Source organism: Pan troglodytes, chromosome 20, assembly GCF_028858775.2.
Source record: "Pan troglodytes isolate AG18354 chromosome 20, NHGRI_mPanTro3-v2.0_pri, whole genome shotgun sequence".
Classification (NCBI taxonomy): Eukaryota; Metazoa; Chordata; class Mammalia; order Primates; family Hominidae; genus Pan; species Pan troglodytes.
The window spans coordinates 50,592,193-50,604,785 of NC_072418.2; the positions used below are offsets into that span (position 1 = coordinate 50,592,193).

At 50.3% G+C, this 12,593-nt stretch overlaps 1 protein-coding gene across 4 annotated transcripts in view; it reads left to right on the plus strand.

Moving 5' to 3' along the window:
• BICRA (BRD4 interacting chromatin remodeling complex associated protein) overlaps positions 1 to 12,593 on the plus strand; it is a 97,943-nt gene that overhangs the window by 53,146 nt on the left and 32,204 nt on the right. For all 4 annotated transcript variants that reach the window (XM_003316479.5, XM_009435940.4, XM_009435938.5 and 1 more), the window contains exon 2: positions 12,213 to 12,314. The gene's annotated coding sequence lies outside the window, so the exon portion shown is untranslated. The remainder of the gene's footprint in view (positions 1 to 12,212; positions 12,315 to 12,593) is intronic.

Sequence of the window (12,593 nt, forward strand, 5' to 3'; positions counted from 1 at the left end):
TAAAGAGACAGAAGCTTCTAGGCTGGGCGTGGTGGCTCATGCCTGTAATCCCAACACTTTGGGAGGCTGAGGCGGGCAGATGACTTGAGGTCAGGAGTTCGCCAGGCGTGGTGGCAAGTGCCTATAATCCCAGTTACTCCTGAGGCTAAGGCGGGAGGATTGCTTGAACCGGGGAGGCAGAGTTTGCAGTGAGCTGAAATCATGCCACTGCACTGCAGCCTGGGTGACAGAATGAGACTTCATCTCAAAAAAAAAAAAAAAAAGCAGCAGCAGCTTCTAGAACAGTGGTTCGCAGAGTGTGGTCTGTGCCAGCAGCATCAGCATCACCTGGGAACTCATTAGAAATGCAGAGTCTCAGGCCGCACCGGGACCTGCTGATTCCCAGATTCTCAAATCTGTATTAGGAACCAGTGGTCTACAAACCCGTGTGCACGTCTTGGGGAACGTTTGTTTTCCCCTTTGCTTCCCTTAGCTGCATTTTTTCCCCTGAATTCGAAGCCTGCTTCATTGCCTGATGACGTGTGAGTCCCTGTGTCCGGTGAACATAATCATTTCTTTTGTATTTCCGCCACCCACCCCGAATGCCTGTACTTTACCCTCTCCCAGGGTTTTTCCTGTTTCTCATAAGCCAGCATTGAGAAAAATCCAAACCCTTTTGAGATACCTGGTTTTCTTGGCAAGACTGCAGCTTTATAGCTGTATTTAGAACAGCGTCAAATGGTGAAAAGGGAAAAGAGAAGACGCACAAAACATTTCTAGTTTGTAACTACCTGTATAAAATAGGCTTTTAAGAGCTAGACATCAGTCGCTTTATGAGCAGTCTAAGCTTTATGGGGCCCACTTTATTTGGTTAAACTAATTCAATGATTTTAGAGCTCTACAGGTCACTAAAAATAAAGATGGTGTAGATTTTAATTGCTCTTCAAATTGCTCTTTCTCTGTCTTTCCCAACAGGGGTGGAGGTGGGTGAAGAATCAACATTTTTTTCCCTGTTTTCCTTTTCTAGCTTTAAAATAGACACATCATGCAAGTGGCTACATATCCAGGGCCCAGCCAGCTCTTACGGGGCTTTTTCATGCAATTGAAAATGGTGCTTTGTCCGAGAGGGCATGACTCTGTGGTGTGTCCTTTGTATGAATTGGGAAAGGGGACTCCTTTCTCCATGTGGATGCCACCCTTCTCTGGGGCTCATAGGTGTGAGCAGAACCTGGACTGGATTTGATGCCCCACTTGCCCCTTTGTCTGGATTCCTTTGTGCAGTGAACAACCTGTGCAGCTGTACATGGTGGTGCATACACACACACACACACACACACACACACACACACACACACGTTCTCTTCTCTTCTCTCTTTCTTTTTCTTTTTTGAGACAGGGTCTCCCTCTGTCACCCAGGCTGTGGTGCAGTGGCATGATCTTGGCTCACCACAGCCTCAGCCTCCCAGGCTCAAGCAATCCTCACACCTCAGCTTCCCAAGTAGCTGGGACCACAGGTGCACACTAGCATACCTGGCTAATTTGTAAAATTTTTTGTAGAGATGGGGTCTCACTGTGTTGCCCAGGCTACATATATATCTTCTATACTCTGTACGTATTATATGCGTCTCTGTCTTAGAAACTTACATGTACATTAGTTTCCCATTGTCGCTGTAACAAATACCACAGATGCAGGATCTTAAAACAGAAAACTATTCTCGTATAGTTCCAGAGGCCCTAAGTCCAAAATCAGGGTGTTAGCAGGGCCACTGGGGTTGTCAGAGCTGTGCTGCCTCGGGAGGCTCTAGGGAAGAGCCTAGAGCCTTCTTCGCCTGGTCCAGCCCCCGGAGCTCTAGGTGGTCCTTGGCTCGTAGCCACGTGACATTAAGCTTTGCCTCCTTCTTCACGTGGCCTTCTGCTCTTCTGTGACTTCTCCTTTGCTGTTAAGAGGACATTTATCATAGGATTTTGAGCCTACCCAGATAATCCAGGACAGTCTCATCTCAACATTGTTAATCTAATTATGTCTACAAAGACCCTTTTTTCCAAATAAGGATGGCCACATCCACAGGTTCTGGGATGTTTACATATTTTTTGTGGTGGGAGCCACCATTCAACTCACTACAAAGGCCTTGGAAATACATCCTAAGAGCTTAACTTCTAGGCGTCATAGCATGTTAAGTCCACGTACCAGGTGAACACATCACCTCATTTGTCTGTCTGACCAAGGTTCACGGGAATGACTCATTCGAGGCATTTCAGGACAACTAAAGGGATAGAGGACCTGGCCAGGTGACTGGCAGAGGTGGGGAACCTGTTGTAGTACACCTGTGCTGTGGGGGGTGGAGGGAGAGAAGGCCAGGCTGGCATCATCATGTAGTTCCCACAGGCTTAGGAGTCTCAGCTGGGTTCAAATCCTGGCTCTTGGGTGACCTTGGGCAAGTACCCAACCCTTTTTGGCCTCAGTCTCCTCATTTGTGTAATGGGCATGAGGATAATGGCATCTGCCTTATAGTGTTGCTGTGAGAATGAAATGAAGTAAGATGAAGCACTTTGCCGGGCGTGGTGGCTCACGCCTCTAATCCCAGCACTTTGGGAGGCCGAGGCGGGCAGATCACGAGGTCAAGAGATTGAGACTATCCTGGCTAACACAGTGAAACCCCGTCTCTACTAAAAATACAAAAACAAAAAATTAGCTGGGCGTGGTTGTGGCGCCTGTAGTCCCAGCTACTCAGGAGGCTGAGGCTGGAGAATGGCGTGAACCCGGGAGGCAGAGCTTGCAGTGAGCTGAAATCACGCCACTGCACACCAGCCTGGGTGACTGAGCGAGACTCCGTCTCAAAAAAAAAAAAAAAAAAAAAAAAAAGACGAAGTACTTAGTAAGCATTCAGCAACCTTGGCTGGGGTGACGAAGATGATGAAGTCGGAGGTGGCCGTAGCCAAGGGCTCATGGGACAGAATCTGACCCATCAAATGCCCAGACTCCCAAACACCAGGGCTCATAGCCACGTGGCCCAGGCAGAGGTTGGACTCGTAGTTGGGGCAGGTCCAGTCGGTGGCCAGCGAGGAAGGGGGTTTGCGGGGAGGAGCAGAGGCCAGAGGGAGCCGGGCCGGGGAGGAGGGCTTTCTATGGTCGTTTACACATGGCATCTCGGTGTCCAGTGTGGGGCAGGCATATAGGAGGAGCTGAGGCTGCTTGGGCAGCATTTATTTACCAATCGGTAGGTCAGCTTTTGAGTATTTTAATGGCAGGAGCAGCCAGATGTGAATAAGCCAAATGTGAACCCAGGCTGGGTGATGAGAGAAATACATTTACTACATTTGGGCCAGAATAGTGGTCATGGACAGGAGGGCACTGACTGGAGAGATTTGGGAGGTGGGATGGATAAAACTTGGATGAGTCAGATATGGGGTCAAACTTGGTTCCTAAGTCCCCAGAGAGAGCTGTATCAGTGAGCTGTCGCTACATAACACACAGCCCTGGCTGGGCACAGTGGCTCATGTCTGTAATCCCAGCACTTTGGGAGGTCAAGATGGGAGGATCGCTTGAGCCCAGGCATTTGAGACCTGTCTGGGCAACATAGTGGGACCCCGTCTCTGCAAAGAATTAACCAGATGTGGTGGCGTGCGCCTGTAGTCCCAGCTCTTCAGGAAACTAAGGTGGGAGGATCCCTGGAGCCCAGGAAGTCAAGGCTGCAGTGAGCTGTGATTACACCACTGCAGTCCATCCTGGCCAACAGAGCGAGACCCTGTCTCAGAAAATCAAAATAATAATAAACAGAAAAAAGAAAACCATGATCCCAACGGTTAGAATTTGGACTGGGCGTAGCTAGGTGCTTCTGGCCTGGGCTGGGTGTCTGTAGTCAGCTGTTGGACAGCTGGTGACTGCGTCTAGGGCTTGGCTGGCTGTTAGCTGGGGTGATGGGGTGATGGGCACGTGGCTCTCATCCTCTTGCAGGCCAGCCTGGGCTTCTTCACCTGGCAGCTGGGCAAAGACTGGAAGTGTGCCAGGCTCAGAATCACACACCATCGGCCAGGCTCCTTGGCTCATGCCTGTAATCTCAGCACTTTGGGAGGCCGAGGCGGGCAGATCACGAGGTCAGTTCAAGACCAGCCTGACCAACATGGTGAAACCCCGTCTCTACTAAAAATACAAAAATTAGCCGGGTGTGGTGGCACGCACCTGTAATCCCAGCTACTCAGGAGGCTGAGGCAGGAGAATCGCTTGAACCCGGGAGGTGGAGGTTGCAGTGAGCCGAGATCATGCCACTGCACTCCAGCCTGGGCAACAAGAGCAAGACTCCATCTCAAAAAAAGAATCACACACCATCACTTTCACCACATTCTGTTGGCCAAAGCAAGTCAAGAAGCCAGCCCAGGGTCAAGGGCTGAACTCATAGACCCCACTTCTTAATAGGAGGAGCTGCAAAGAGTGTGGGACGAGGGAGGAGAATTTCTGGCCACTTTGCAATCAACCACAGTGGCCTTTGTTTCAGATCCCCTTTCCACCAGCCCTCTCACATTTTGTTTGACCTCTCTTCTTAATCAGTGACCCACAAAGAACAGCCCTTGACCCATGTGAGAGGCCTTGTCATGGGTTGCAAAGAAAATCCAGAAATGGGAGCTCTTTTTGCGTCAGGTTGTATTTGTCTGCAAATAATGGGAAACCACATAGTGGCTTAAACCATAAGGATTAACAAGTTTGGAGGCGGGCAGCCCATGAAGAGTTATGAAGAGTACAGTCAGGCCGGCGCGATGGCTCACGCCTGAAATCCCAGCACTTTGGGAGGCTGAGGCGGGTGGATCACTAGAGGTCAGGAGTTCAAGACCAGCCTGGCTAACGTGGTGAACCCTGTCTCTACTAAAAATACAAAAATTAGCCGGGTGTGGTGGCGCGTGCCTCTAATCCCAGCTACTCAGGAGGCTGAGGCAGGAGTCACTTGAACCTGGGAGGCAGAGGTTGCAGTGAGTCAAGATTGCGCCACTGCACTCCAGCCTGGGCGACAGAGCGAGACTCCGTCTCAAAAGAAAAAAAAGAACACGGTCTTTTTGTCAGCTCCCATCAACCATCCTCTGCTGGTGGGCTTTTCAGCCTCAGGTTTGTTGTCCCATGGTTGCAAAATGGCTGCCACAGCTCTAGTCATCTCAACTGTATTCAAAACTGGAAGCAGGAGCAAAAGACTGTCTTTCTGGAGAAACTCTGTCTTTGTATTCTGGAAGGAAAACTTTCCCTGAAAGTCTCACTGAGCAGAACCTGTCTGTACACTTCGGTTTTTACTATTTGCACAACTGTGGTTACTCTAACTGCAAGAAAGGCTGGGAAAGTGAGTGTCTGATAAAGGAGATAGGAATGCCTCTGGCTTAGTTCAATTATTTTAAGGCTATTTTGACCACAACTCACAGTCCAAAATATGTTTCTTTGTGTCGCAGTACACACACACACACACACACACACACACACATTATTGAAACCAATTTCTCAAATACTCACTCTTACCATGTACGATACACGTTAATGTCTTCCATTGCATTCCATTCCATGCATTTTAATTATTTAAAGCAGTTCCTGGTCACAACCTGCTAATTTGATTTCACAACCTTCAAAGGCATGACCCATAGTTTGAGAAAGACTGGCCTAGAACAGTCTTTGTTTACATCTTAGCGTTGGCAAGTGTTAACCCTGCACAGAGTCAGGCTTCTGCGAGCGGAGGAGGAGAGGTGGGGAAATGGTGTTTTGAAAAGCAACAGATAGACTTTGCCACATCATTTGCACTTCTTATCAGCAAATGATATCGTTCTGGAGACTTTGTATTACTGGCAGGCAACCTGAGGTTACTCCAATTTATATTAGGAAATTAAAATTTGCCTGTTTGTGGAGCTTAGCTGGCCCTTTTAATTCCGTATCCTGCTAGCAGCCTGGCTTCTGCACAGCTCCTGATGACAGCGCAAAACTCCGATTGCATTACAAGTGGAGGAGGAATTCACACAATTTTCTGGAAGGACACTGTGTCATTGTTGCGTCATGGCTGTTCTCTGGAGCTGGTTGTGGTTTTCAGGCCCGGCCTTTCCTGCTTTTTATAGTGTGGTGGTGAAGAGTGAGGTCTTCAGAATCACAGGGTCTGAGTTCAAATTCTGGTCCCATGGTGCGATCTGGGGCAAGTGTCCTGACCACCTCCGAGTCTCCTTTTCCTGTAAGATGTGCATCAGCAGTGCTTCCGTGGGGATGGGGAGGGATCGGTGGGTATGGAGTAAGCACAGGGGCTGGTACCCGGAAGCACTTAGGCAATGCGGGCTCTTCAGGGTGTGCCAGGCAGCTTCGGCTGCGTGATGCCGCAGTGATGAGTGGGCCCGGTTCGCAGTGGTCCGTGGTGGCAGAGGCTGGCTTCTCGCTCGTGTGTGTGCCCGCTGGGGGTTGGCTGTGGCTCTGGCCACATGTCCGCCCTGTTCTGGAACTCAGGGGAACTATGTGATGGCTCTTGAAGCTTCTGCTCTGAACAGACACAGTGCGCCCACTCCATCTCATGGAAGGAGAATCTTTCCGTAGGAGCAGGCCCACTGGGTGGGGGGCAGCGGACAGATGGTTAAAAAGCCAGTGTGCCACACCAGGGCTTGTCTCCAGGGTGCTGGTGACAATTTTGGGTCCGCAACCCTGCATACTAGTTTTCAACCCCCACCCCCCCGCCTCCCCACCCTGCAACCTCAGTCACTGTTTCAAAAGTTTCTGAGTGTGGGGGGTAGGGGAGAGGTCTCCAGCACCCTCCCTGGCTGAGAACCACCGGCTGTGCTCCCCAAGCCAGGGATGGGGTCTGCTTCTGCCCTTTTGCTGTCCTCAGCACCCCCCACCAGACACACAGTAGGTGCCTACTAAATGTACATTTCAGCAGGTTGCCTCTTGAATAAATGAAAGGATTTGTTTAATTTCCTCTGCAAATTCATTCATTCATCCCACAGATATTTATTGAGCTCCTAATGTATGCCACATAATGTGCCAGCCCCAGGGATCTTGCAGGGGACAAAACAAGCAAAAGTTCCTGTCCTGGGGGACATTTCGGTAGAGGAGACACACAGTAAACAACCAAACCCTCAGACGGATGTATGATATTTGATGTTAAAGTTTTGGTTTTGTTTTTTTTGGGATGGGGTCTCGCTGTCTTGCCCAGGCTGGAGTGCAGTGGCACGATCACAGCTCACTGCAGCCTCGAACTCCTGGGTTCAAGCAATTCTCCTGCCTCAGTCTCCTGAGTAGCTGGGATTACCGGTGTGCAACACCATGTCTGGCTGGTTGTTTTGTTTTTTTTAATCTTCATGTGTGTCTTGAAAGGCTTCCCCTGCCTGCTGGGTTGAGAGCAGCAAGACACCTAGCTGGCCTGGTGAGGGTGCACACAGTGCAGGTGCCGCAGCGCCCCCAAAACTGCTCTTTTCCACTGCGTTTATCTCATCTGGAAAATGGGGGTAATACCAGGGTGTTTGGAAGGATTCAAAGAACCCTGGTACCTGGCTGAAGCAGGAGATCTGTTAACCCTTCCAGATACACACACAGGCCATGTGCGGCAAACAGCACCAAAGTGGGGCCGGGGACTTCTGTCCAGCCTCACTGGGCTGTGGCCCAAAAGCTCTGGGAGTCGCCCCATTAGATAGCATCAACAGTGGCAATTAAAATGATCACAACTAGCGTACACACTGCTTACAAAGTACTTTAGGACATGGATTAGAGGTGTTCCTATGTAACAGTCCCATGGAGGACGTAGTGTTATCCTCCCCAAATGGAGGCACAGAGGGGATAAGTAACTTGTCTTAGGGTACACGGCTGGGAACGGGAAGTGGCAGCCCAGGGATGGGAGCCTCAGAATCAGTCAAGGTGCACTTGATTCCTGCTGTGAGCATGCGCAGGTAGTAACCCCAGCCCCTTGCCCAATTTCTTTTTTTCTTTTTCTTTTTCTTCTTTTTTTTTTGAGCTCTGTCATCCAGGCTGGAGTGCAGTGGCGCAATCTCAGCTCACTGCAGCCTCTGCCTCCTGGGTTCAAGCAATTCTCCTGCCTCAGCCTGCGGAGTAACTGGGATTACAGGCATGTGCCACCACACCCAGCTGTTTTGTATTTTAGTAGAGACAAGGTTTCATCATGTTGACCAGGCTGGTCTTGAACTCCTGACCTCAGTTGATCCTCCCACCCCGGCCTCCCAAAGTGCTGGCATTACAGGTGTGAGCCACCACGCCCGGCCTTCTTTTCTTTTTGAAATGGAGTCTCACTCTGTCGCCCAGGCTGGAGTGTGGTGGTGCAATCTTGGTTCACTGCAGCCTTGGCCTCTGTAGCTCAAGTGATTCTCCCACCTCAGCCTCCCGAGTAGATTGGACCACAGGTGCCCACCACCACCCCCTGGCTAATTTAAAAATTTTTTGTACAGATGAGATCTTGCTGTGTTGCCCAGGCTGGTTCTCCAACTCCTGAGTTTAAGCCATCCTCCTGCCTCAGTTTCCCTGCCTTGGCTGGGATTACAGGTGTGAGCTAACCATGCCTCCCTCCTTTTTACTTCTTTGAAGTAAAATTTTCCTGTGTTGAAACACACAAATCCGAGCTGTTAAATTCTGAACACTCACATAACCACACCTTGGTCACAACACGGACCGTTTCCCTCTCCCCAGGAAGTTCCCGTTCATGTCTTTTTTTTTTTTGAGACGGAGTCTCGCTCTGTCGCCCAGGCTGGAGTGCAGTGGCACGATCTCGGCTCACTGCAACCTCCGCCTCCCGGGTTCACGCCATTCTCCTGCCTCAGCCTCCCGAGTAGCTAGGACTACAGGCGCCCACCACCACGCCGGGCTAATTTTTTGTATTTTTAGTAGAGACGGGGTTTCACCATTCACACAATGGTCTCGATCTCCTGACCTTGTGATCCGCCTGCCTTGGCCTCCCAAAGTGCTGGGATTACAGGCGTGAGCCACAGCGCCTGGCCCTATTCATGTCTTTAGTGTTGTCATTGGAATGAAAGCACATGAATACAAAATCCTCAGAGACAGCTCTGCAGCCTCCACTTTGAAATTCACCCTCGGGACTGGTTTGCAGAAGCCTCACGGGAGCTGCATCCCCTCCTGTCTCTAATTCTGCTGGTAGGTAGGTCGTGCACAGAGCTTGGGCCACACCTACCAGAGCCAGGGAGGAGGCATGAACAGACGTGAACCCTTCATCTTGGGAGCTCGTGCACACCTTCAGGCCAGGCAGGAACAGGGCACCCGCATTCCAGAGGAAAAGAATCCTGTGTTCCAGGGTCTTGCGACATCTGCTTTCTAGCTCTTTCTGGGATTGGGACCTGAGAGGAAGAGAGAAAGCCACTCGCCACTCCTGTTCCTTCCTCCTCCTTCCATGCCAGTCCCTTTGTCTCCTTTTCCAATCCGAAGCATCCCAGGCATTCATAAAATGATAACAGAGACGCACACCCCCGTCACCCAGCCCCGCGATAGTGCCTGAACATTCTGCTGTATTTGTTTCAGATCCTACGAGAGAAGTAGCAGGAGAGGGTCGCCTGTCGGGTAGTGGTGAAGGGCGAGGCCTCTGCAGTGAGCCTGCCTGGGCTGAAATCCCAGCCTGGGTGGGGTGCGGTGGCTCATGCCTGTAATCCCAGCACTTTGGGAGGCCAAGGGGGCACAGATCACCTGAGGTCAGGAGTTCAGACCAGCCTGGCTGACATAGTGAAACTCTGTCTTTACTAAAAATATAAAAATTTAGCTGGGCGTGGTGGTGCATGCCTGTAATCCCAGCTACTCCGGAGGCTGAGGTAGGAGAATCGCTTGAACCTGGGAAGCAGAGGTTGCAGTGAGCCGAGATCGCGTCATTGCACTCCAGTCTGGGCAACAAAAGCAAAAAAAAAAAAAAAAAAAAAAAAAATTTCCCAGCCTGACCCCTTACCAGCTACAGGATTTCGGCCAGATGAGTAACCTCGCTGAGCTTATTTCCTCATCTACTGAGTAGGGATCACAGAAGCACCTGCCTTTCGGGATTTAGGGAAGGCAAATGAGTTGTACATGTGGGGTACCTAAACCAGCACCCAGCACATAGCGGGCCCGCAGTCAGCGTGGTTTATCATTGTCATAGTCGGTCCTTGTTCTTCACAGATCCCGTATTTGCGAATTCACCTACTTGCGAACACTGGTAACCCCAAAACGGTGCTGATCATTTGCAGAAGTGGGTAGAGTGGCCAAAAAAATTGAGCTGCCTGACATGCAGGTTCCCAGCTGAGGTGGGGCCTGATGTCTTGTTTCAGCTCAGATTGCAAAGCAGTGTCGTTTTTGCAATCTGTTTAGTGCCACATTTTTCACATCTTTGTGAGTCTTTTTTTTTTTTTTTTTGAGACGGAGTCTAGCTCTGTCACCAAGGCTGAAGTGCAAGTGGTGCGATCTCGGCTCACTGCAAGCTCCGCCTCCTGTGTTCAAATGATTTTCGTGCCTCAGTCTCCTGAGTAGGCACGACTACAGGCACCCGCCACCAGGCCTGGCCAATTTTTTCTATTTTTAGTAGAGACTAAAGGGTTTTGCCACGTTGGCCAGGCTGGTCTCGAACTCCTGGCCTCAAGTGATTTGCCCGCCTCAGCATCCCAAAGTGCCAGGATACAGGCATGAGCCACCGCGCCCGGCTGTCTTTGTGCTTCTTATTGGTGATTTCTCTGTTTAAAATGGCTCCTAGGCCAGGCGCAGTGGCTCACTCCTGTAATCCCAACACTCTGGGAGGCCGAGGTGGGTGGATCACTTGAAGTCAGGAATTTGAGACCAGCCTGGCCAATATGGTGAAACCTTGTCTCTACTTAGCCGGGTATAGTGGCAGGTGCCTTATCCCAGCTACTCGGGAGGCTGAGGCAGGAAAATCACTTGAACCTGGGAGACGGAGGTTGCAGTGAGCCGAGATCGCATCACTGCACTCCAGCCTGGGTGACAGAGCAAGACTCACACACACAAAAAAATAAATAAAATAAAATAAAATAAAATGGCTACAAGCAGGGTGCAGAAATCTAGTGTTCCTAAGGGCAGTGAGGCTGTGATGTGCCTTCTGGAGAAAATATCTGTGTTAGAGAAGCTTCCTTCAGGTGGGAGTTATAGTCCTGTTAGCCATGAGTTCAATATGAATGAATCAACAATATAGATTAAATAAGATGGCTTCAAACAGAAACGCATATAAGTCAAGGTGATGTATCGATTGATGGGTGAAAATACAGTGGCCAGAACCTGGCAAGAACCTAGCCTTGTATTTTCCCCAGGAGCGGCGGCTCAGCGTTCACGGTGACTTTCTAGAACCTCACTACTGCAAATAGCAAGAATTGGCTGTATTTTGTTATACTGAAGTGCCAGTAAATGACATAGTATAATGTTATATGCTATAGTGTATGTGCTACATATATGTAGTATATATATGGGATAATAGTATGTATAGTGTGGTTTTGTTCTATTTAAATTATTCTTATTTTTATTTTAATTTTATTTTTTTGAGATGGAGTCTCACTCTGTCACCCAGGCTGGAGTGCAGTGGCACGATCTCGGCTCACTGCAAGCTCCGCCTCCCGGGTTCACGCCATTCTCCTGCCTCAGCCTCCCGAGTAGCTGGGACTACAGGCGCCCGCCACCACGCCTGGCTAATTTTTTGTATTTTTAGTAGAGACCGGGTTTCACCGGGTTAGCCAGGATGGTCTCGATCTCCTGACCTCGCGATCCACCTGTCTCGGCCTCCCAAAGTGCTGGGATTACAGGGGTGAGCCACCGCGCCCGGCCAGATTTTTTTATTTTTGAGACAGCGTCTCACTGTCGCCCAGGCTGGAGTGTAATGCCACTATCCTAGCTCACAGCATCCTTGACCTCGTGGGCTCAAGCGATCCTCCTGCCTCAGCCTCTCAAGTAACTGGAACTACAGGCAAGCGACCATGCCCAGCCAAAAAACTTTCTTTTTGTAGAGACAAGATCTCCCTGTGTTGCCTAGCCACGCTGGTCTCGAACTCCTGAGCTCCAGTGATCCTCCTGCCTCAGCTTCCCAAAGTGCTGAATTTACAGGCGTGAGCCACCGCGCCAGCCATTTTGTGTGATTCTAAATTTTTTAAACTTCCCTTGAATGTTGCCTTTTCAGCCTCCCGTCTCTCTTCCATCCCCCTCCTTTGTCCATCCCTCTCCCACCTACATCCCATAGCTCTGTCCGTCTCTGACCACGTCTTTTTCCTTTTCTCTGACTTTCTCACTCACTGTCTGTCTCTCATTTTCTCCACAGCTGGCCCCCAAGAGGACCCTTTCCAAGTCCCCAGCTGGGGGCCCCGCGTAGACCTGGAGTGGACACGCCCCTCCTTCCCTTCATGATTCGTTTGTAGCGCAGGTAACCAGCGAAGCATCCCTGTTCATTCCTGGAGGGGCAACCGTCCCTCATTCCACCTCCCCAGCACCACCTTGGCCCCTGGATGAGGAAGGAGCATTCCTTCCTGGAAGAGCCTGGCAAAGCAATATCTCTGGCTCTTTCTTCTCCCACCTGGGCCCCCTGGGTCATCTGGGCCATCACCCTGCCTCTGCATTAGCTGCAAGCAAAATCTTTCTCTCTGCCCCTTTCCCCTTTTCTCCAGATTCTTTGCAGACCATGCCTTTGCATGCCTTCTGTGAG